Below are 26,309 nucleotides of genomic sequence, written 5' to 3'. Positions count from 1 at the left end.
TACATGTATAGTAATTGACAGTTTTCATACACTATAGTAATTGCTAGGTTACATACACGTGTAGTAAGTGTTAGTGTTCATTCACTATAGTAAGTGTCAGGTTACATACAGGTATAGTAATTTCCAGTTTTCATACACGATAGTAATTGTTAGGTTACATACACGTGTAGTAATTGTCCGTTTACATACACTATACTAATTGTTAGTTTAAATACACGTGTAGTAATTGTCAGTTTACATACATGTGTAGTAATTGTCCGTTTTCATACACTACAGTAATTGTCAGGTTACATACACTTTAGTAATTGTCCGTTTACATACACGTGTCGTAATTGTCAGTTTACATACATTATAGTAATTTTCAGTTTACATACATTATAGTAATTTTCAGTTTACATACACGTGTAGTAATTGTTAGTTTTCATCACTATAGTAAGTGTCGGTTTACATACACCTGTAGTAATTGTCAGTTTACATACACGTATAGTAATTGTCAGTTTAAACACACGTGTAGTAATTGTCAGTTTACATACACGTATAGTAATTGTCAGTTTACATACACGTGTAGTAATTGTCAGTTTAAACACACATGTAGTAATTGCCAGTTTACATACACGTATAGTAATTGTCAGTTTACATACACGTGTAGTAATTGTCAGTTTACATAGACGTGTAGTAATTGTCAGTTTACATACACGTGTAGTAATTGTCAGTTTACATACACGTATAGTAATTATCAGTTTACATACACGTGTAGTAATTGTCAGTTTACATACACGTGTGCTTATTGTCAGTGTACATACACGTTTAGTATTTTTTTCAAGTATTACCATTGTTAACATCAGTAGTACTGAGATGTTTAATCGTTGGAGGTTTCTTATAAGTGCTTACATAAAATTCGCTTTAGATGAACATTTTTTATACTCCTGAGTAAAACTTCCAAATTGCAACTCCAGTATAGCCGAACAGTGTTTAATTAGTTCAGAATTAGGTCTTTGAAGCATAAGAGCATCTCACGAGTTACGATCAGCCAATTAGAAGTAAAAGGACAGGTTAAAATCGTACAGGTTGCAAATTAAACCCGGAGGAAAAGCGATATAATACTGGTATAGATAGGTTTGTAGCGTGCCAATGTGAAAACAACCCAGTATGTGACTTGTATTAGGAACCTTCATTTACAATTTTGATTCTAAAAGGTGTGATGTGTGCTATATTGTTGATAGACATTATGAATCAGCGTCTGGACCCCAAACAGACAACCAGCACAGATGGTTAGGAATGTTCGTGCTGGATGTAAAATTTTGTTCTTGTGCTAGATTGAGAACCTGTATATGAATATCAATAATGTTAGATTGAAAACGTAATGATATTATATAGTTTTGAATTGATACATTTATCTTTCATATGGCCCTACTAAACCACACACATTGCATACAATACCAATATAAATACAAATATACGCACATCTGCCATACAAATTCAATAATACCAGAAAATAAGCTATATCAATTTGAAATCTGCATTGATGTAGATATACTGGCTAAAAGAGGACACAATATCACGTACTTGTATACCATCTAATATGGTTAAAACATTAGTCCAAGTTAATGTCCTGGAGATTAATTATTAGGAAATGAAAGCAAATTTCGAAAATTCTAACAGAATTGATTTAAACATTGAAAGACAATAATTCCAATATTAAGAAAGAAGGTATTTGTCCTTAACATACCGACGTTGCAATTGTCATTTAAAATTGCAAAACCATTTCATTTTTTTCTATCATTCAGGTATCGTTTCATATCTTTGTAATAAATATAATAAATAGTCATGTTATTAGGTGCGTATAGAGTTGTGTATTAGAACGATGTTTCGCTATATAATGAAATGTTAATCTACATAGTAAACTATTTTATTCATCGCCATGCTGTTAACTTTACAATCTACTTATAATCATCATATTTGATATATTATGCTATCCTTTTGAAGTATCTTTTTTAAGGTGGAGCAGCAGATGGCGCATCGCCTTTAACAAATTTGCCCTAGGTTTAATTCCCTTTACGGACGTGAAAATGTATTGAGTCACCTGACCAACCGCGTGTGTTTTATCCGGGTACTCTCCTCCAACATTTAGACCATCTGCGCTTATCCATCCGGACCAACAAGAATGAATAGCATACGTTGGAATAACCTGTTTCATAGCTGCAGTACAATGCTTATTTATATTTGTATATATTGTATCAATATTTCATTGTCGTTGAAACAGCCAGTCCACCTGTCATGTGAATATATTTTAAAAAAGTCAATATTTAATCTGATGTGAGAATTATGAATACTTATATTGTATTAACTTTTAATATTAAAGGCTCGTAATATGTTTCTCAATATATCTTATTATGATGCGCTATTGAAACAGGTGACCGCTCGGTCACATGTTCACATGTCCTCCGAGTCATGTGAACAATAGCGCACCGTATTCAAGTTCTGAAGTGTAATCATGTCAGAAGTGATCAAGTCTCAGCGTAGTCAGGCCGAAAGCATTTCGGTAAGCTTAAGTAATAGTTGTGAGAAATAGTTTAACCCATTTCATCATCCTATCATGGTATTGTATATAACTATTGATCTACAGAATTCGCTTTGAAATGGTAACGTATTCATTTTTCCCCTTTAAAAAATTCAGGGATATCGAAATTATGTTTTATCATTTCAATCATCTAAACGGAAATAACGTTGTAACATAATTGTATTTTCGAAGATGAACCTGTATGTGTGTACTAGAATGTATAAACGTATGATTAGTTTAGTTTCATTTTGTTTAATGTCCTATTAACAGCTAAGGTCATTTAAGGACGTGCCTCCATGTGTGTAGTGTAATCGTGCTTGCGTGTGTGTATGCAGGAGACAGTGTATGTTTATATTGATATACAATATTATTTAATATTTCACTGACTTCTGAACAAACATGAATAAACGTGTGTGTTTTGGGAGGCTGCGATATCTTCGTGTTTGTTGCCTTGTGATAGCGTGGAACTGATGCCGACTTTATAGTGCTACCTCACTGAAACATACTGCCGAAGACACTCAGCAGGAGACCCGATCCGGTCACATTATACTGACAACAGGCGAACCAGTCGTCCTGCTCCTAAATTGCCGATAGTTAAGCAGGAGTAGAAACTACCATTTTACAACATAAGGTTTGTTAACTTATACTGTGTTTTTATATGTACCCCTTCACTTTGCCCTGTATTCTGCATGTTACGGTATATTTTAGATATTTATTATGTTGACCTTTAGTACGCGTATGAGTCCTGAATAGACCAAATGGCCTTATAACAAAAACAAATCAAAAAATGTGTTTCATTTCTTCGTATTTTTAGTGATTATTGAAATATCTGAGGTCAAAAAGCTTGGTTATAAAAATGACATTTAGAAGACATTATACAAGGTGGAGCCATACTTGTAGTTTTGCTCTTACAGCAATCCCAAGTACATTTTTATTCTGCTTACATAATACTTTAAACTCCGAAACTACCACCGTATGGTTGGTAAACATGAGCGCTAAACACTTAGAATGCTGAACACGACAAGGAGATAATGAAGTTCTTGAGAATCAATCATGTATGCCAAGAAGGCTAACCACAACTTGTATCTCTGTGGAGAACAGAACAACATAAATAAATGATATCTGTTTACATCTTTTTGATGTGGTTACCATGGTTAATGTGGTTAACCACAACCACTAAAATCTGGCAATGGAGTTCCAAAAATCCAGACATAACCATTAACCTTTGTCCGTGTAACGTTCGTATACAAGTAAGATTAGAAAACTTCCTACCACGATATCAGGCAACGAGACTGAAATCAAAATATAGAAAACGGCGAAACGAAAAATCGTATATAAACCAAACGAAAACAAAGGTATACAGGTTGTAGCGGGCTTCAGTGATAGTAACTCAGGGCTTTATGAGTCAGTAGTGTAGCAGTTAAATTCTTTTAGGATTCCTGCCCTAATGCAGGCAAAACTTAAGAGAATGACACTTCATGTTTTCGTGTATATAGTTATCTCCCCTTAATAAATTAATGGACATAACTGTAGCCTGTGTTCGATAAGAGACTACAGCTGTCCTGCAAGCTTAGTTGATATGAGGGACTGTTTCGTATTTGGAGGTCCAGGGTTCCAAACCTAGTCTAGCAAAATTTTAATTGTACTCTTCTAAAACAAGACATTGTTGTTGTTATTTGAGTATTTATTTACTTTTATTTACATGTATGTTTTAAAATGGTTAAATGTAAAGGATAACCATTTATTGTGCAGCTTTATATAAAAAAAAATATAAACAATTATATTGTTATTATTTATTTGTTATGTTTGAAATAAGTCATCATTCCATGAAATTGCAAATGTTTTGCCTGATTTTTTCTCGATATTAAAACAAAATATCATAAACCCATCAACTCCGAAAACATCCGTTCAATGTCTCGCAAGGTACAGGTCCTTTATACAAAATGATTTATTATAGCTGTAAACACCATTTTAAAAAGTTTGCAAAGTATAGTTACACTTGTTGACAATGATATGATAATGTAAAGTTATTTGAAAAGAACAAATGTAATGTCAATCGGAATTCAAAATTATACGGACACATGCAAGTCACGCAAGGTATAGTTTACTTTTCGGAAAACTATAATAAACCAGGAAAAACGATGTTCTAGTGCGTAGCTACAGCTTTTGTTAATGGTACGATGAACCTTCATGACACATTATCATCGAAATATATATGTTCCAAATAAGTGAACAAGAGTCAATAGCAATGCATCTATAGTACCCACAGTTTTAAGGCATCTTTGAACATAAATGCATTTTTTTCTTGTAACAGTCACAATTTCAGATTGTTGGAAATACACCGTTTTCAATCAATCGCAACTACAACTGTCGGTATTCATTGCGGAGTCACCCATACATGTATTCATGGATTAAAGACATCAAATGAAACTAATATAAAAGAAAGTAGAGAAATTAATATGAGAGTATATTCTTTTACACACCACAGTGTCTAATGCAAAAACATGCAAAGTTTAATTACCTATAAATATTATTGATTTATGCTTGGAACAAAAAGTTATAGATTTTCGGTAAATATTTTGAACAGTTTTGAAATAGTTTTCCAAAGTAAAAGACGATGTTCAGCTATCGTTGAGGACAAGGCGTATACAAAGGACCAATGATTGACCTACCTTGATCAGCAGATGTATGACCGTTGTTGGTCACCGTGAAATGAGGAAAACATCTTTCTCACTCAAAACACAGCCGTCTTGGAAGAGACATCAACACAGCTGAAACAGAATGAAAGGAATCAAGACAACTGCACTCCGTTCTTTTTTCAGCGAGTGACGTGGGCGATTTTTGGCAGCTGATTCATTATTTTGAGGGCAAGATGTGATGACAGAGCATACCCCCTAGAAAATTCTGATATTTCAAATTAGGGGAAACAATAAATAACGAGAGATGCAAATAGATCTGTGTTTCCTTGGCAACAAAATTATTTTACATATACTTAAATAAAATGATAATTTATAACATTTAAATAATTCATAACTTCATCATCCTGTCATGGTTACTTCCCTTACATGAATGCTACTGATTTGGTTTTAATTGTTAAGCTTTTTTCACTGGCGTTTTATTACGTGTTATATGAGGATTTGAGTCTTAGAAAAAATAATGAAAACGGACCAAGAACAAAAATGTTTTGTTAATTTAGATGATGCACGGTTACAACAACAAAAACAAGATGGCATAAGCCCACAAAAAGGAAGGAAATGTACTTTCTGTATCACGCGTTGAAAGCTTTGTCTTTTGTCAAATTCAGAAAGGGATATCTTTCACCGACGATCAAATACACAACAAACATTTCATGAATCATACCAAAAAACTTAAATCTAACATTTAGAAATAAGATAACCACTGTAAAATACCCTGAAATGATATTTACTGTAGTCATCATCAAATCTGTGAGTTAGAATCACGTAAGGTTCAAAAGTTGTTCTGTTGAGGTGCAAAATGGTCCATGTAGAATCTGCAGGTGGATTTTCTCTTTCCCTATGCTTGCCGTAATATTAAGAGCCAGCTATTCTTTCGAGTAGTGGAAAGGTTTACATTATACAAATTTTACTCTTTAATTAAAATTAATACATAATTCTGTGTCACAGTCCTTTAGAAAGTTTGGATTCCCAACCTTTTTACCCATAGTATCACCGACGAGTCAGAGGAGAACGAAACGATTGTATGGTGCAGTGTAATCCATTTCTAGCAATCGCTATTTATTACCAATTTTTATATTTGCAATTACCTGTGTGATTTACGTTCATCAATGATTCGTCTTCACTGCATTTACTACGTACTTTTATCGACGTGATATCAAATAGATCATTTACTTAGAACAGGCTCTTAAATGTCAAACCAACTGTCGCATTTTATAAACGATTATCAGAAAAGGCTATACTGTAGCAACTTATACATTCTACCCAAAGAAGGGAAATCAATGATCATAAATTAAAAAAAAAAGGATTGACAAAGTATGTTACTATTCCTGATATTATGATATTATTTAGGTAAGTACCATAGTTTTAAACTATGAAGACAGAATCAATACATTAAGCTGAATTTTAATTGTTCAAATACCAGACAAAGACATTTCAAAGATACTATCTCAGTACAATACACAACACTCTAGATATTATCTCAACAACATCCATACTTGTATTAGATGAATGCCTACGGATGTGGTTTGGAACGAGATGAAAATAGGTTCAAGCAACCACAACCTATTCTTTACAGCATTGTAAGAAACACCTTACAAATAAGTTTATTTACCGCCGAGTCATAATACGGAACAATACCTTTATATGACTTTAATTTAAATGGATCTATAACAGCATATTTGAAGATACAAATATTTAATTCAAGATACAGAGCACGATTAGTCCAATAAAGATATGTGTTGATAACTTTCACACACTTTCCGTTACCACATCACTCATGCTATTTAATGGACCCTATTATGTCGCAGTTTGCGGTAGAAACCACTTACATCATTATTGGATGGAGTTGATGTAGAAATTCAGAAGAATATTTTATACTGTTGGTGATTAATATCTACGGTATTATAAGGGGGTACATTACTACGGCGTCACCACAAAATGTGAGTTTCGATTCGATTGAAAGACATCAACTGTAGCCAAGTAAATAGGAGGAGGAGAAACGTAAGATCGCTTAGAGAAGTCAAATAAAAGTTCCGCAAGACTAAACTTATCCTGTCTATAACTGGTGTTTGTGGGTAATGGTCCTAGACGAACATTGTTCAAGGAAATGCTACTGATATGAACATAAAAAACACATAAAAAGGTTTTTAAAAAGCGAGTTTGTAAATGCTTTCTATAAACGGAGGGGACATCAAAAGCTGCTCTGCTAAGGATTGTTTTAGAAAACCAATACTAATGTCGAGTCTGATTCCAGATAATCACAAAGTGAAACTCGATTTTCAGCAATACTAAACAGGATGTACATTATTGTGCATATGTCTGGCCCTGCAAATAGAAGATGGGTTCTTCAAAAGAATGTGCCACGTCAGATATTCACAGCTCTATTCAATAGCACAGACACGTACTTCAATCACCACATATAGTAACTATTGTAGAAGATAGCATGTTGTATTTATGCCAGGCTCACAACCTTTATACAAAGTGTTGTATATAAACGTATTGTGTATAAAACGACGTTTATCAAATGTTACGGTCGACAACATATTCTATTTCCTTGTGTGTTATGGAAGTCTGTGTTTTTGTTTGCTGTTGTGTTGTAACAACGTCTGTAAGCGCTTTCATGATACCACAATGCTTGGATTTGACACGGATTTGCATGGCGGGTGTTGTCGGTGTGACAGAAGACGCTTACCCTTCCGGAACACCTAGTCGTAATAGCCTTGTCCTTTTTGCAAGGGTTCCAATTCAATATATTTCTTCAGCCCTTGCTTTAAAAATATCGATTACATATTTATTCACACGCTACAATATTTGTATTCCTAAGTCTTGACTAACGTTTTAAGGTTGCCTATTTTCAACAGTTGAACGACGTTATGGAGTTTGTATCGAGAAATGTTAATCCACATATACATTACACCTGGATTAAAGCTGACCACAATTTATATAAAATATATAAAATACACATATATGCTTACATTTCTGATCATGCGTAAGAAAATACAGAATTTCCTATGAACACTGAGCTAATTCATGTAAGCGTTCATACAAATAGATCTAGGCATGATGATTTACTACATATATTACAATCTTCTGATTGGAATACTGATTTTAAACGTGATATTTGATCTAAAATCTGTAAAATATCGTTTAATAACTCAAATTTGTCTCGAAATACAGAACTTATATAAAGAACAATGTTAATTTATAGCAATAATTAAATGCGTTTCTATACTATTGATCCCTCTAGTTAAAATCGGCGGAAGCACGTAGGAGGTTCAACTAAAGAGCACTAAAGAAAGTAAATGTCGTTGGACAGATAATCCACACCATGCTCGACTGGTGAGATGGAATTTATTTAAGGCAACTTATTGATTAGAAAATATCAACATTACATATTTATAAGAATGCAACTATTTTGTGAGTTCGTAAACTATTAAAAAGCATCTCTACTGTAAGCATGATTACCGCTTAATGCCTTTGTAGCAAAAAGCCTATGTTGTGTTGTTTATACCTATAGTTGGTGAACAAACAACAAATCGAGTAAATACAAAGTTGCATAATAAAGCACGAAGCTAATCACTCGTTAAATAGTATCGATTCATTAAGCAGAGAAAGCGATTATATCAAAACACTAGACGTAGTGTTCTCAGCGTTGTGCAGACCGATTCAACCATTTCATGGATATCGCGGATTTTATACTAATCACTTACATTAAATTATAGCTTCATTGGCGACATCCTTATCCGCTATCCTAATACGCGAGCATTAACATTTCCGATGAATTATCATATTGGTTTCAATTGTATAAAATCTGGAATAATGTTTCATATCATAACCTTTGATCATGCTATGCAACGGATGTAGCGTCCGGCCTAACGGAAAACGTTGAAGCAGTTTTATCATTAACCTTGCTCTCATTAGTTTCATTTTTGAAATTTTTAACTCCACTCATTGATAGGAAACTTATTTTTTATTTGGTAAAATGAAAGTATTTTAACGCCACCAAAACAAACTCAATCTCAAATCAAATTAAGTGACAACATTGTTTGCCCAAAACGTGATATTGAGGTAAACGTTCTGTTACCATGTATTTGCATGATGAAGTGTTTAGAAGATCTTTATTTTTCGGAACACAATCATTTTTCTTTTTGTGGAATGTCACTTGGTCTATAAATGCGTAGTTATTATGTTTGAGAGTGTAATTCAATATTTTGTCAAATATGGATTATATTTTACATTTTGTATGAAATGAGCGTTTCATTCACACAAATTTGTCATAGTTTGTTTAATTATATTTAATTATTTTTGTTTTGCGTATTTGCAACCGCTTAGTTCAGTACCTGGCATATACCCCAGGTAGGCCTTGAACCAGCGACCTGATGGTAGATAGCTAGTCATCGTAGATGGTCAGACGCCATAAGCATTGCATCCTTGCAGCAGGTTGGGGATCGAGAAAAAAACACCCACCCACTGCACGTATCGAACAGGCGACTTAGGTTGGAACCCCCTGCATACTTGGGGATTTGTTCTTGTGCCCTCAATTGGGGACACAAACACGCCAAAATAAATATGCTACACCCTTTGCAATATTTGGGATCTTTATATTTTTCTTTACTTCAAACTACCTTTTCGCCTAGTGCCTTGCTTGGTGATACCTCACTCTTAGCATTAATGTTTAACATTCGCCCAGGTGCAATGGCTTTTATTCCCATACCGGGACATACCAAAGTTCTTAAAATGGTAGCTGTTATTCCCTGCTTAACGTTCAGCAGTTAGGAAACTACCAACAACTGGTTCACCGGTGTCAAAATAATGTGACTGGGCAGAATGAATTGCTGGTGGTCTTCGGTAAGTAATTTCAGTGAGATAGCACTATAAAGTCGGCATCAGATCCGCGCTATCACAAGGAATCAATAACATCAACAACTCCTGTCTTCAGCACACAAACACATGCATAACACACATGGAGACACTTCCTTTAATGATATTGGCGGTTGAAAGGACGTCAGGATTTATCTTAAGGTATTAATTGAACTCATATGTATTCTCATTTTTAACCCATTCCCGTTACTCCTTGTTTAAGTGTAGTTACTAATAGAGCTAACATTGATTAAACAAACGTATTCAATTAATTCTGTTACTGTCAATTACACACTTTAATAATTTCGTGTTGAATGATCTTTGACAACAATTAGCTGACGTATGGCATTTCAAGTAAGACTGTTAAGTATTTCAGAAATGTCGAAGGACCGAAATTTATATCATAGCCCTGATAGGATTCCACAAGCTGAAGTGATATAATTCAGGGAAAGACAGCTGCAGATTTATGATAGAGTAAATATCTACAGCTATAAAATGACCCTTACCGGTTTACAATAGAATCGAATTTCATATTGAAAAACTCATGTTATATAAATTATCCATCACCCAATAAAATGTTATAGTGTGCCTAGTCAATATATGACGTGGTATAATGGTTACGCCGTGTCACGTCCGTTAAGCATAGTTTAAATCAACATACGCGACATGTTGTTAAGTTGTGTCAATCAGTACTTCAATTTCTACTCAAGCTGAACTTAATGAAACTATCAAAATGTTTGGGGGTCTTGCCTTAAAAACTGACAAAATTAATATTGCCTGTGCGTTTGAATTTATATCTAATTTTACACCCTTTAGCCAGTATTATTATATAATATTAGAAAGAGCATATTGACCAATTAGAAAGTGAATACTTTTGCTGCTTTTTGTGCCAATTTTAGTCATGGTCCATGGCAACGAACATTCAATGACAAACTAGATATCAATAATAATTCTTCTTTGAGACTTACATACGCTCTATACATTGCGTTGCGTATTGGCACACTGAAACAAATTAAAGGTATTTTAAAAACCTTTAAAGGATATGTTGGGGGAAATATGGCTTTGGTCGACCAAATAGGGTAAAAATATTGACCTGGTCTTGAACAACTTAAGTACGAAACACTTCGAATTTCATTAAATTAGCTTCATGATTGGCTCATTCATCATCCGATTATATCAATTAAAACAGGTTCCTCTTGATTGATTAATAAATATATTACGTTATATTACATGTATTGCTTAGTATTCGCGTTGGCCTTTTAATGCGACCCGATGGCAGAGTTGGTAACGTCATGAATGCCACTGTTTACGTATCTTTCTTACGTATCGATGTCTTTATAAACACTTACACGTACTTTAAACAGTAAAAATATCTCCCGTTCTCGTTAGATACTAAATTTAGTTGTGATGTTCTCTCATGATTTTTTCTTTTCTAAAACCGTGAATGGTAAAAGTTCACAGATAATAAGCTGATTTTTCTAATTTAAAAAAACATATCTTAAAATCGAAGTACCAACCGGAGGCAATGTACCTGCAGTCATCAAATACCTAGTTATGCTTGAATAATAGGCCGTCACTAAAGCTGCCTTCGTTTGTAAATGTAGTTGTAGTAACGATACAGTGACTACGTTTTAGGTTATCATATCCTACATGCTGATACCTCGTGTATAGGGTGTTTTTTGTGATGTAATGCACACAATATGACAAAGACACATGGGTAAATGTCCTTATAGGTTGGTATGCAGAAACGCAAGACAGAATTATCTTAATAGAGCCCTATTGAGAATTATTATCTTAAATTATAAGATGTAATAGCTTCAAAAAACACTAAAATGATCAATGTTATATAAATAGGTTTGAATTCAGGCTTTATTTCAGAGTGATTGCATTCAATCCCAGAACGAATATATCACTGTTCAATTCACATGTTTCTACCATGAAGGATCCCGAGTCAATTGCAGCCAAAAGAAGTTCAAATGTAGGTTTGCGGTACATAGAGTAACCTACCTTTATATTCGCTATGACCATAACTGTAGTGAGACTTGGCTAGGGTACTACTACCGTCTTTGTCAACAATTCTTTTTTGATAAATGTTAGAAAAAATATGTAAGTAATATTGCTGTAATATAACAATCTTAGTGTGTAACAATGTGTTGATATCTTCACGGTAAATCAGTAAATGTGAAACTAGTGAACGTTTCAACATTTGCATTGTTTTGTAAGGTCTTAGTTCTGCTCATTCTTGCTTGTCGTCGATAGCGAAAACCAGCTATTACCCACTGCATGCTGTAAGAGGCGATTCACCTGTTGCTATATTTTGGATCTATATATTTTTCTACTTATCTACTAATACCATTGTATTACTTTGCCCCTCTCTTTGCAATACCTCAACGTTTGTCTAAGTGTTAACTGAATGCCCCAGTGGAAAAGGCAATCGGTTATGTATCAATGCCGGTACATATACAAGTCATTAAATATAGTACTGTTGTTTCCTGCTAAATGTTCTATAAAATGGTAACATAATGACAACTACTGGTTTCCCCGTTGTAAGTATAGTGTGACCGGGCTGGGTACTGTGCTCGGTGCCTTTGGCATGGTACTTTATTCAGTAGCGTAGATAAGTTCGTTCATCAACATACACTGCCTTCATCACACATATACATTAAACACAATGTACGTCCTTAAATGGCATCAGCTGTTAATAGGGCGTTCAACTATACAAAATTTCGAGATCAAGATGCCAATCTTAAAACTATTCCATTAATTGCAGGCCAACCGCTCCAACAAAAAAAGCGTATTTTATTGGGTAGACAATTTGAGTGACGCTCAAAACATTGGTAGACAAACATCCTCATGATGCTGGAACAAGTGATTCCAAATAGATCAACGTTCTCCAATACTTAACAGGTGCACACTTTACTAGCTAGAAAAAAGATAAACTTGTCTTGATCTACCTAGATAAAATCATCTTACATGCGCCTCTTTATTAAAAATGCCATACCTTAGCAATAGATTTTCGTCAGCATATGTCATAATCATAGGAATTCTTCGCCAAATATCATTGACAAAAGTTTTGCTCTTTTTGCCCCTTATATATGCATTCCACTGTTCTGCAAAGATGAGCATATATGTACGTTACCTCTGTGAGAAAGTATCCCGGAGTGAATCACATTTTCTTTTCTTTTTAAAAGGCAGAAAATAAACACGCAACAATAAAGCCGTTTGTAAGTGTACATCTTCGTTTATATATATTTATTTTCCCATTTTCTGAGGAAATGTTGGACAATAGCTGGTAGATCTATGATATATATTTGTATATATATTTGTTTGATATACTAGTATATGTGTATTTCCCATTAATGAGTTTTCAGCTTGAAATGGAAACGAAATAAGCATACTTTTTCACATTATGAAATTATTAGTCTTACCTCATAATTTTGACCTCACATGTAGTAATTAACACATTGCATGAAAAGGATGCATACACTGTATAACATGTCGTCATGTAATGAATTTATCAATGGACGTGTTATTCCTCAGGGAACCTACATTTAGTCGCACTCTTTACTTAAACGTTACTATGCTAACAATTCAAACGTGTCTTACCTTTCAGGTGTTCATGATAAAACGCTTGCTGACAAAATATCGTCTGGGTGTCAATTCTAAAATGATATTATAGTAGAACAATTTGAGGACGAGCAATTGCACCGACCTATATGGCGGTTTTGTCGATTAAGCAGAAGGCTGTTACCTTTCTGGGGAAAAAAGTCATGGACTTATGATACGCCCACATATCCTGTCTTCAGCATACATACACACATGCATGCATACGAAACTAAGCTGCTAATAGGACCTTACACAAAATAAAACCAAACCAAATAATCGTTGTTTTAATTATATATTCTATACATTTTGCAATATAACGCACGCAATACAATAACTATATGACGGAATAATTTGATTTAATGTTTATCGCTAAAATTAATTAATAATTTAATGTGATTTTGTTGCTGAAAGTAAACAGTTTTCGCCCAGTTTTAACAACCTGCAAGAATTCAGTTATCACTTAGTCTTTTCTTATTACTTCTCTCTTCCAATCTATTGCTGAGACAAATGTGTTTATGTCCAATACCGACGGAATGCTAACTCGGAGTCAGGAACGACATGCAATGCCAGCCATCAGTGCTGGAGCTTTATCACAACGTATGGTATTCAGGTCACATGATCGATAGCGCGCCATTTACGAAAGTAACAATTACCGATTTAAGTAAGCAAACCACTGTAGATTTGACAACAGTGTAATGAATCAGAAGTTCATCACCAGTGATTCGAGTTGTAACTTGCCACGGTTTTACGGATTTTATCAGTAGATAAGTATTTAAACAATTCGCAACTACCTTCTGCCTATCCGCTCATACTAAATGTGTCATAAACAAATAGATATGAACATTAATATATCAATATGACATCGTACTTCCTTAAAATGTAAATTAGCATTGATGTTTCAACTGTTTATAATAAGTTAAAGAGAAAGGAGCCCCATCCCTACAGAAGTGTTAAAGTTCTGAAATGTTCCTATTTCCGCTTAAAGTAGCTACAAGTGAGAAAATCCTGAATAATACCCGGTTTTAATTTGTGAATAACAAAATTACTATATATGTTTTATTTATTTGTGGTACTAAAACGCGAATATAAATCAGACAATACTCCTGACATACATTACATTATCAGATATATGTTCCCCCGATCTGTGAAGCGGAACCTTGGGTTAGACGATACAGACATTACTCCTCGCGTTAGTAATTTCTCTGTCACACCCTAAAGGGATTCTTTGTTTTATCATCGGTGTAGGGGAATGTATATCACGTCATAATTGCATTCCTGTTTTTGCCATGAAAAAGGAATAACATTTATGTATGGGAAAATTTAAACCCAAACGTTCTTTAAGTGTGATGTAACCCCGGACCTAGCGAGGGTGTGTACCAACATGAAAATCCAAAGGATGCAACTTCCACAGCAAGCATGAGGGAGTATGTTTCGCTAATTTGAATAACCAGCATTAGCTCAAAACGACAAAAGAAGTGTCTGGTGGGTTTCTTATCTTGGTATTGAAATGCTACAAATTTCATGATATCACGTCATTGTGGTCCCATTGTGACGTTAAACTATTGAAATATGATGCAATTAGAAATGTTCTAAATCCGTTTTTGCCAGGAAAAGTTCTGTCTCACTGTGTATACTCACAGGATTGAGAGAAAACACACGGAAAGACAATGCAGAAACCCTTCATTCTTTAAACATCACCACTACGTCATCATTTCACATTTCGTAGTCGGGTTCGTATCTTCAATATTATCACATGTTTCATGATCTTTTGATGATGGAATAATGCGATGGGTTCGCCATTACGTGCTCCTTGTACGATTGAAAAGTGAGCGAGAGATTTAATCAAACACGCATTAGTGATACTGTCAAAGAAATGTCAACGCTTAAAATAAGAATAATTAAATTCAGCTTCAAAACTCTTACCCTCGAGTTGTTGAAAGCACACAAATGAGATCGAATCTACTACGGTCACGAAGGTTGGAAATATGATGTTAATTTGCATCCGTTTTATAAGTTATAGAAGATATAGAGATCGCGTTCGCACACGTTTTATACATACCATATGCATATGGAAACATATCATAACTGTATCAATAGGGTAGTTTTACCACTGACGAAATGGAAATATATATTAGCGAGCGATTGAGTTTATTTGACAACTTGCGATGAATTTGTTTGACATTTTCGCCAATATCTACTCAATTAATCAATGACAAGTTACTCTTGTCACCATGAGAAATGACAAAAAGGTGTGTCAATAGCAGATTCCTTATCGCGACTTTTATGACAAGATAGACACAATAAATGCATACAGTGAATTGTTTTAAATCCTAGTTTTATGGGGTTTCATGACGTCTCTCAGTTTGATTTAATGCCTCCAGTGATTTCTGTTGTTGTCCGTCTGTTTCTACATTTTTATTGATACCGCTCTATCATTGAACTTAATTATTAATATTTTATATAAATGCAAATACCAACTTTCATATAATCCAGGTGCAAATAAGGCAATATATATTTACCAGACATTGTATATTGCGTAAAAGGATGTAAATGTATCAACTTGTTTTGAATAAAAGTATGCTGTGTAAATGCTTCATTTCACACGAAATAGTTATTTATCCTCATTTATCTATCTATGTTAACACAGAAAGACAACAAAATGAACCGATAAGAAAAGGTAAGCATCATGAATCCATCTAAAACAGAAGCAAAAATTGGTAATGCAGATATGTAAGCGGTTCTTGTTCAACATGCGGGCCGACCTAGTCTTACGTCAAATCCAGCAAAAGAGGTTTGTAGCTATCATGTGACAAAAAGGAGAAATGTATCTAATGATGATAGAAAGTATGTCACTAACAATTCTAAATATTGTGAACAAATATTTATTATTGAAAATCTTCATCAACAAACTAAGGTTATGATGAGGGCCGTTACGCAGTTCAACATGATCTGAAACAACTCGGGAAGAATACCCTAGCTGCACATGTTTTGGTTCACAAGACGCATCAAGAAATGCTCTGGAAAACTTATCAGCTGTGGCATGTAAATGGTACTATGAAATAGCAAATCGGGAGTGACATGCAATTTATACTAGCATGCAAATTTAGAATTTTACTTATGTAAAGAGGAAAGGTCATCTTGAAAGTTGAAGCATATGTACTGTGTCACCTCGCATAACTGAAATATTACTTACGAGGAAAGGATATCGCGAAGCGTGGAGCATGTAAAATGTGAAGCAGGCAAAGCTGAAAAGTTACCATTGAGGGAGGGACAATGTGTAATTTGAAGCATGTAAACTGCATAACCAGGCAAAGTTCTAATAGTACCTTTAAGAAAAGGACATTGTAAAAAGTGAAGTATGTGAAATGTGAAGCAAGCAAAGCTGAAAAGATACCAATGAGAGAAGAACATCGTGCAATGTGAAGCATGTTTACTGCATAGTCAGGCAAACTTCTAACAGTACCTATAAAAAAGGACATTGTAAAATGTGAAGCATGTGAAATGTGAAGCAGGCAAAGCTGAAAAGATACCAATGAGAGTAGGACATCATGCAATGTGAAGCATGTTAACTGCATAGTTAGGCAAACTTCTAATAGTACTTATGAGAAAAGGACATCGTGAAATTTGGAGCATGTAAAATGTGAAGCAGGCAAAGTTGAATAGTTACCAATGGAGGAAGGACATCGGGCAATGTAAAACATGTTAACTGCATAGCCAGGCAATCTGTAAAGAGGACATCGTGCAATGTGAAGCATGTGAAATGTGAAGCAGGCAAAGCTGGAAAGTTACCAATGAGGGAAGGGCATCATGAAATGTGAAGCACGTGACTGATAAAGTTGAAATGAATGCTACTTATAAGCAAATGGCATTGTTGAATGTTAGGTATGTCAACTAAATAATATGCCTAAGATAAAAGATGACTTATGAGAAAAAGCCTCGTGAAATGTTAAGCATGGAAACTGTATCAGATGACAAAAATGGACAATGAAGAACATAATGAAACGTGAAATAAGTTTGTTGAATTAGTAGACCAAGATGATGTAAACAATTGAGAAAGGAGAAGGCGACATGAAATGTAACGCAAATTAGCTGTGAAAGTAGATCATGATGGACTGTTGATAATTTAGAAAGGAAAGGACATCATGAAATGTGAAGCAAGTTAGCTGTATCAGTAGACCAAGATGAAATGTTTACGATTGGGAATGGAACGGACATCGTAAAATGTGAAGCAAATGAGCTGTACCAGTAGACTAAGATGAAATATTTACGATTGAGAAGAGAATGGACATCGTAAAATGGGAAGCGAATGAGCTGTACCAGTAGACTAAGATGAAATGTTTACGATTGGGAAGGGAACGGACATCGTAAAATGTGAAGCAAATGAGCTGTACCAGTAGACTAAGATGAAATGTTTACGATTGGGAAGGGAACGGACATCGTAAAATGTGAAGCAAATGAGCTGTACCAGTAGACTAAGATGAAATATTTACGATTGAGAAGAGAATGGACATCGTAAAATGGGAAGCGAATGAGCTGTACCAGTAGACTAAGATGAAATGTTTACGATTGGGAAGGGAACGGACATCGTAAAATGAGAAGCGAATGAGCTGTACCAGTAGACCAAGATGAAATGTTTACGATTGGGAAGGGAACGGACATCGTAAAATGGGAAGCAAAGGAGCTGTACCAGTAGACTAAGATGAAATGTTTACGATTGGGAAGGGAACGGACATCGTAAAATGGGAAGCAAAGGAGCTGTACCAGTAGACTAAGATGAAATGTTTACGATTGGGAAGGGAACGGACATCGTAAAATGTGAGGCAAATGAGCTGTACCAGTAGACTAAGATGAAATGTTTACGATCGGGAAGGGAACGGACATCGTGAAATGTGAAGCAAATTAGCTGTACCAGTAGACTAAGATGAAATGTTTATGATTGGGAAGGGAACGGACATCGTAAAATGTGAAGCAAATGAGCTGTACCAGTAGACTAAAATGAAATGTTTACGATTGGGAAGGGAACAGACATCGTAAAATTTGAAGCAAATGAGCTGTACCAGTAGACTAAGATGACATGTTTACGATTGGGAAGGGAACGGACATCGTAAAATGTGAAGCAAATGAGCTGTACCAGTAGACTAAGATGAAATGTTTTCGAATGGGAAGGGAACGGACATCGTAAAATGTGAAGCAAATGAGCTGTACCAGTAGACTAAGATGAAATATTTACGATTGAGAAGGGAATGGACATCGTAAAATGTGAAGCGAATGAGCTGTACCAGTAGACTAAGATGAAATGTTTACGATTGGGAAGGGAATGGACATCGTAAAATGTGAAGCGAATGAGCTGTACCAGTAGACCAAGATGAAATGTTTACGATTGGGAAGGGAACGGACATCGTAAAATGTAAAGCAAAGGAGCTGTACCAGTAGATTAAGATGAAATGTTTACGATTGGGAAGGGAACGGACATCGTAAAATGTGAAGCAAATGAGCTGTACCAGTAGACTAAGATGAAATGTTTACGATTGGGAAGAGAACGGACATCGTAAAATGTGAAGCAAATGAGCTCTACCAGTAGACTAAGATGAAATGTTTACGATTGGGAAGAGAACGGACATCGTAAAATGTGAAGCAAATGAGCTCTACCAGTAGACTAAGATGAAATGTTTACGATTGGGAAAGGAACGGACATCGTAAAATGTGAAGCAAATGAGCTGTACCAGTAGACTAAGATGGAATGTTTACGATTGGGAAAGGAAAGGACGTCGTGAATTGTGAAGATAGTTAGCGGTATTAATAGACCACGATGAAATGTTAAAAAATGGGAAAGGAAAGGACGTCATGAAATGTGAGGCAAGTTAGCTCAAGGTGAGTTAATGTTAACAATTGTGAAAGGAAAGGACGTCATGAAATCTCGGAGGTTACTAATGTTGGAAAGGACATCGTAAAAGGCTTAACATGTCAATTGTGTTTGCTGGCAAAACTAAATATCACTTATAAGGAAAGGATATCGTCGAATTTGAAACGAATGAAATCTACCAACAGGCAAAACTGAAATGTTGCGTATGTCACCAAATTCAGTAAAAATTAGGATGAAGGTAGCACATGCATATTATTATACCTTGAAATATGGTGAAAGATACAGTATCCAAAAATGTATTGCATTGCATCATACATCTGTTTCGTCTATTCGGGACAGAAGACTAATTAATCGTTTGTTTATTGTTTTATATCAATAAAGTGGTGTATAAAAAAGAGAACCATGAAAGAAGGTACTTGTTTACCCGTTGGTAATAATTGGTTGATAAACAAAAAACCTTAAGACGAGAATTCAGCATAGTATGAAAGAGGGTTGGTGCAGTGTTTAACGATTCTACTGAAATTATTGTATGACAACGATTTCGATTCAAAATTCAACAATAGTTCCTGAAATTTATAAAATATGTATTATTCTGTAATTGTCTTCATATACATATTTCTTTCAATATTCGGAAACAGAAACATCCTAATATGTTCCTCTTACAAAATTCTTCATGATCATTATTGTCAGTATTTGTTGGGTCTTTTGACAGGATAGTCATTGATTTTCAGAAGTATTAAACAAAAAAAGTAATATAGTAATATAATACACTTATATCATAAAAATTATTAAAAAGTACAGCTTTAATCCACAGATCCTAATTTAAGTACACCACACACATGGTTATACACCAAAGTTATAAATGCCTTAAGTAATAAATTTTAACACAACTGTAACGAATTTATGACGATTGTCAGTATTGAAAAGCGAATTATAGTTTGGTCATTTCTTTTCAGATTTTATGAAATTGCAAGGAAGGGAAATCAATACTCATGAAATATACATGATATTCAACTGTACGCCATAATTGAATATCATTCATACATACAAAATACATATATTGGATTGCATGTAAGGAAAATATATAAACGACTTATGTTTCACATATAATGTTAGCACTTTAGTAGTAAATAATAAATTGAGCTAGTTTTAAACGATTTTGAATGTTGCTGACAACCACTTTCTCAGAATGACTTTCATAATCTACTTCATGAAGAGAGAGAGGAAATGCCTCCTTATCTCAATTTTGAATGATGTTTTTGGAATGACAATTGGTACAATGTATTTCCGAATGGTCCTGCTGCATTAAAATGTCTTTTTTGTTCTTCTCAGTTTCATAACTGCACATGTAGCATATTCAGAAGTACCTTTTTTCTGACAAGGCTAATGATACTTGCTACAGTCTGTAAAACAAAAGTTATTTTATCAAATATATGGCCATCATTCTTCTATATAGCGATGATTTGTTTGTCGCAACAATAGTTTTAACATGCAACTTAGTAGCTTTCATATACGAATTTGTTCTTAACATGCCCATTCATATAATTGAGGAAAAACTAATATCCAGCTGAACCATTTTTATCATTAAGATTGGCAGCGTTCATGTGACGATTTGTATTCTACAAACGACACTGTCTGTAACTCAACACCATATATATACGATAACTTTATTTTTCATGATTCTTGATATCGGAAACATATTCACGGTTTACTTTTTTTTGGTTTCTGTTTGTTAATTGGTAACATGTCTAATTGAGTACAGTAGATGCATATTGTATCAGTACTATGAATTACCTGGACATATTTACCATAGTTTAACTTCCACCTTTTCTGTTCTGTTCTTCGTAATGAGGGCGAATTATCATGACGGAGAATAAGTTTCGTACTATCCAGTCATAACATTTAAAGGGCAACGTTAACCACCGGTTACAAATTGATGTTACTCCTGATGGACGAAAATTTGATAGAGCGGAAGTTTCCTGATATACAAATATATATATTTTGATACTATATACAGGGCAAGATGCCATCTATCACCAAATACTATTAACTAATAACTATGTGGAAAGGGGAGCGGGGCAGGGTATGTCTATAGCAATATATTTGCATTATTTGCCTAGCAACATAATTTTGAAATGGCAATATATTGCAGTATATTTCCTAACAATTTGTTTTGGAGTTTAGGCAAAGTAAAGATACAGTTTACAGAAATATTATCATGGCTGGATATTTCCAAATTAAGGTTACCCGATGCGATCACTTCAAAAACTATAAAAAAATAAAATAAATTAATCATTTAAGCATGCTGAATTGATTTGCACTTTTTTAATTAAAAAAAAGTATCATAAATAAACTAAATTATAGGAAAACAATACTTTTTCTAATTGTAAAACTACCTAAATGTTGCAAACTGAAATTGCTTGCAATACCCACTCCTACCATACTTATTCAAAATCCCGAATATAAAATAAGTTTTACAGTTCATTTGTGCATGACAGTATAACCCACAAATTATTTTCTTACTCATTCAAACTGCAAACAATATACACATGTCTTCAGATTCCAAAAAATATTTCCTTGATATCACGCACCGAAACAATTGTATTTCTGTCCATATTTGCAAACGTTGAATTTAAAAATTCAACTTTAAACGTAATTAGGCTCATGAGTGTTAATATAAGTATATGCTGAGATATGATGGGGCTAACAAGTGCCATACTACACATTGGAATCGACGATATTACCGAGGCCTTCCTTCAATGTTGAAACATTTGGCAAAACGTTTCTGCTCATTTTCGGAGCTGGCATTATCAGCATGACAATATGACGTAATGTTACTATATATAGAGGGTGTTTTGACATTATGAAGACATGGCGAGAGACAGTTGATGACGTAAGCACTTGGTGCAGCAGGAACAGGAGAACGTGCAGCACCACTGCGTGAGATCACATCGACCTTTAGCGTTACCAATACATCAGCTATAATTTCAGAGGTACGCCTCTGCTTCTGTATTACATTTTTCTGTAGACATCTTGTCTAATAAAAGGTATGCAACATTGGTATGAATGAAGAAAGTAGACGGTAAGGGACATTTGTAGTATACACTGTACTCCTTACGCCTACCTTATCAGAATGAATTCATAATCTCAAAATATTAATTTTCTGAATTATATAGCTTTTATATGAAACAAAAACATGGATTTTAATGTGACAATAATATTAGAATTTTGATATACTCTGTATTGATGAAATGCACAATTGTGTGTTTAAGATATATCACAAATTACTATATGAATACATTTTGCAAAAGGCAGAAGAAACGGAAAAATAACATGAACTGTATCAACAAATCATTAAAGCATTGAAAGAAATATTTCATCACTAATAGATCAAATCATAAATCTCGTTAAAGATTCGCAAGCATATGAAGTGGGCAAGTGTGACTATTTTCTGTCTCAGAGCAGTTGTACTTTCTATATATTTTTTAATTGGACAATACCTGTAATTACGTGTTATTCAAAATGTATTTTCTCTCTATACTTATTGGCATTTAAATCAAACATTTCTCATGCAAAAGTTACAGAAATTCTTAAAATGAAGAAACAAGAAACAAGAATCTAATGTTATGCTGTACGACCTTTTAAAAATAACATTATTTAATCATCGTAATCTTCATTTTAACTAGAGTTCCAATACCATCAAAACAGTAATGAAACATATGGTGAAAAATAATGTGACAAAAATGATGGTTAATACTGTAGGTGTTCTGATAGCCAAAAATACTTAAAATCAGATAATCGATATTAAGTCAAATATAAATGATGAAAAATATGTAAAAGATTGCACTGATTGCAGGATGATAATTTGGAATCGTTCATATATATCTACAAGTGCATGTATGCGTACTGTTTTGTTATATTGGAAAATAAATTCACAAATGAGACGAATAAACTGTCTAAATGTCTTTACATCAACATTGATCCTTCGGTGCTTAACTTGGGGTGTATCAGAGTACATGTCGAAAAAGGGTTTCTCGAAAATTTCCATTTTTTTTTCGAAAATTAAACTCACAACATCAAACACATTTGATAAATCAGGCCTCGAGATCATAAATTGGCTAAGCAAAAACTCAAGTATAAGACTTTTTCAAGATTCGGGGGGGAGAGACATGTGTCTACAGAATTGGTTTTAAAAACACAGAGAGGTATACCGAAAAGAACTTTCACACTAAACGACTTTCTGAGTAAGTATTCCGTAATTAAAAGGTTTTCAGATTTGGAAACGAAAATCATCAATTGCTCTTTTGTGTTTTCAGAACATTCAATATTGTTTAAATGTGCTAATTATCTATAGAACACTATTTGTATGAGAACATTTCGCAAGCTAAACTATAAAAGATATGAAAAGGTATTGCGATTACCAGTTATTGTTTATTGAAAATGTCGCATTTTGATAATCGAAGAGATAAATGGCAGTCTGATCAGATTAGATACATGATGATAATCCTAACGGAAACATTTAAAAGCGTCGAAGTGTTTTAAAAACAATTTGGATAATCAACCACGATCAGCTGAATATCATTTTGTTTTGACATTAAAAGTTCAAAGGAAACAATGAAATATACATGACAGATATCACCTCGTCAAATTACATATTTAATGAGGAGTGACAGTGGGCCATTAAACCACACAGGTATATGCCGATGTTATATTCCCCCCCAAAAATACTGTCAATTCTGATGTTATATTCTAAAAGATATATTACCATCATTGTTATTTACTTTAAATTGATATTACACAGACGAAGGTTTTTGCAATTTGAAAACTCATATCACATGAAATACTTTCATAATGGATGTATTTTCGATTGCCATACAATACTTGCATTTTAATCGTTTTTACAGGGGTGGTCGCTACTTGTCCGGGTTATTGTAACGAATTTAGGAAAATACCGATTCCTATAATTATATCAAAATCCAATGAAATATTTTAAATAATGCATGTCCTTTTGTTTATAAAATAATCATGACGTTCTAACTCTTATATCAAGCGAAAAAAACAATCAAGCTGATGTGAAAAACCGCCAAGTTATTACTGATATATATATAATCCCTTTTTTAGCTTTTTATTAAAATTAAGACAGATGAGGTAAAACAAAATCCTGTTGACTCACATGATTTAATGAATATTCGTACTTTTCAATTAAGATGCCATACACGTAGCAATTGAATCAGACACCTCTGTCAAAATATAAGTATATGTATATGACGATGTTTCGTTTCAAAAACAAATTCATTATATAATATTTTGAGCGTAAGATAGTTATGATTCTTATCATGAAGAAAGGCGATTAAAAAGCTTCAACCTTTCTGGTCTGCTCTATTTTCATAACAATGAGCATAACTGATAACACATACAATGTATGTTACGCAATACTACCACGTGTATTAACATGTGTGTTAAACTTATAGGTAGTAATTTTAATCTTTCTCGTTTTTAAACCACACAAAAAGCGTAGTGAATGTAACTTGTTCAGTTGTGGTCTATACATAAAACCTATCATAAATAATACAGTACTGTCTGTCGTCTGTCGTCCTAAAAATGCAGGGTTCACATTAGACCAAGTGACATGAACACTGCTACCAATGGTTGCGAACTTACTTAAATGAAGTCATTCATGTCATATTCAGCATTCGTAAACGCTTGATAAGAACTGTTTCTTAAAAACAAGACCACCTATTTGCCAAGACTGAATATTGTCAACACATTTCTCGTTTTTTACGTGTGTTTTCGATTCATATTGAATACGGAAGAGCATTAGGCCTCTTGCCGAAACACATTTATTAGTTGTATGAGAGTAAGATGAAATGTTAGTATTATCAAAATTCGAGTTAGTAATACGGTAAAAATAATGTTTTATTGTGAAACGCTCATGTAGAATAATCAGTCTAAATATAATACAAATTAAGGCTTTGATACAGCTAAAACCATTCTTAAAGGAAAGATAAAAGGCGAGTCGTGATTTTTATTCATATTTTTTGGGGGGGAAATCCTAAATATGTAGTGATTAACCAGTGGTACATAACAAAAAGAATTTCATCCACAATCAATTAGCGGATAAAACCTCTTTGGAGTAGAATAAAACACCAATTTATCTTGGTTAGCTGTATATTGAGAATAATCTATGCTATGATCACGGTGGTTACTTCACACTTAATGTAATCTTGATAGGAAAAAAGATTCAATTTTTTCGAACGCTAGCTTTTCTTCCCTTAGTAGTAACATACGAAGCATTCCCTGCTATTGGACTTTACTTGTCACAAGTAAAATATAACTACACTCCATGTATACAAGATAAACACGTCATATTGACATGAAAGTACGAAAGTAATGTTTTCACGTCAAGTTGAATAATTGCAAATATGTAATTCTGATATCAGTTTTATCACGATTAAACAGACGTGTTTATTTTATTGTTGATGTTGAAATTAACACTTTGTTGGATTTGCCAGTCAATATTATAAAAGGTGCAATAGGACGTACAGGAATTTGTTATTCTTCCAAAGTATCTGGTGTTATCTCCCTTTTTATTGTTTTTGATACTGATTTTCCTCTTTTCGTTTTGATGTTAACGTTCTGTTGTTTGCTTGTCCTTTTCAATCCCGATGTCGTATATGTGAGTTGACTCTTCGATATATACATATGTGTATAGTTGCTGTATAAT

General features: G+C 33.9%; 1 long non-coding RNA gene across 1 annotated transcript in view; it reads right to left on the bottom strand.

The window, feature by feature from the left end:
* Nucleotides 1-26,309, bottom strand: part of LOC110443485 — a 73,309-nt gene that overhangs the window by 43,994 nt on the left and 3,006 nt on the right. The window contains exon 2 of the long non-coding RNA XR_002462118.1: nucleotides 5,233-5,331. This is a non-coding gene — a long non-coding RNA (uncharacterized LOC110443485). The remainder of the gene's footprint in view (nucleotides 1-5,232; nucleotides 5,332-26,309) is intronic.

This window comes from Mizuhopecten yessoensis, unplaced genomic scaffold, assembly GCF_002113885.1.
Source record: "Mizuhopecten yessoensis strain PY_sf001 unplaced genomic scaffold, ASM211388v2 scaffold716347, whole genome shotgun sequence".
NCBI classification, from domain to species: Eukaryota; Metazoa; Mollusca; class Bivalvia; order Pectinida; family Pectinidae; genus Mizuhopecten; species Mizuhopecten yessoensis.
This window is presented reverse-complemented; position numbering and strand designations above follow the sequence as displayed.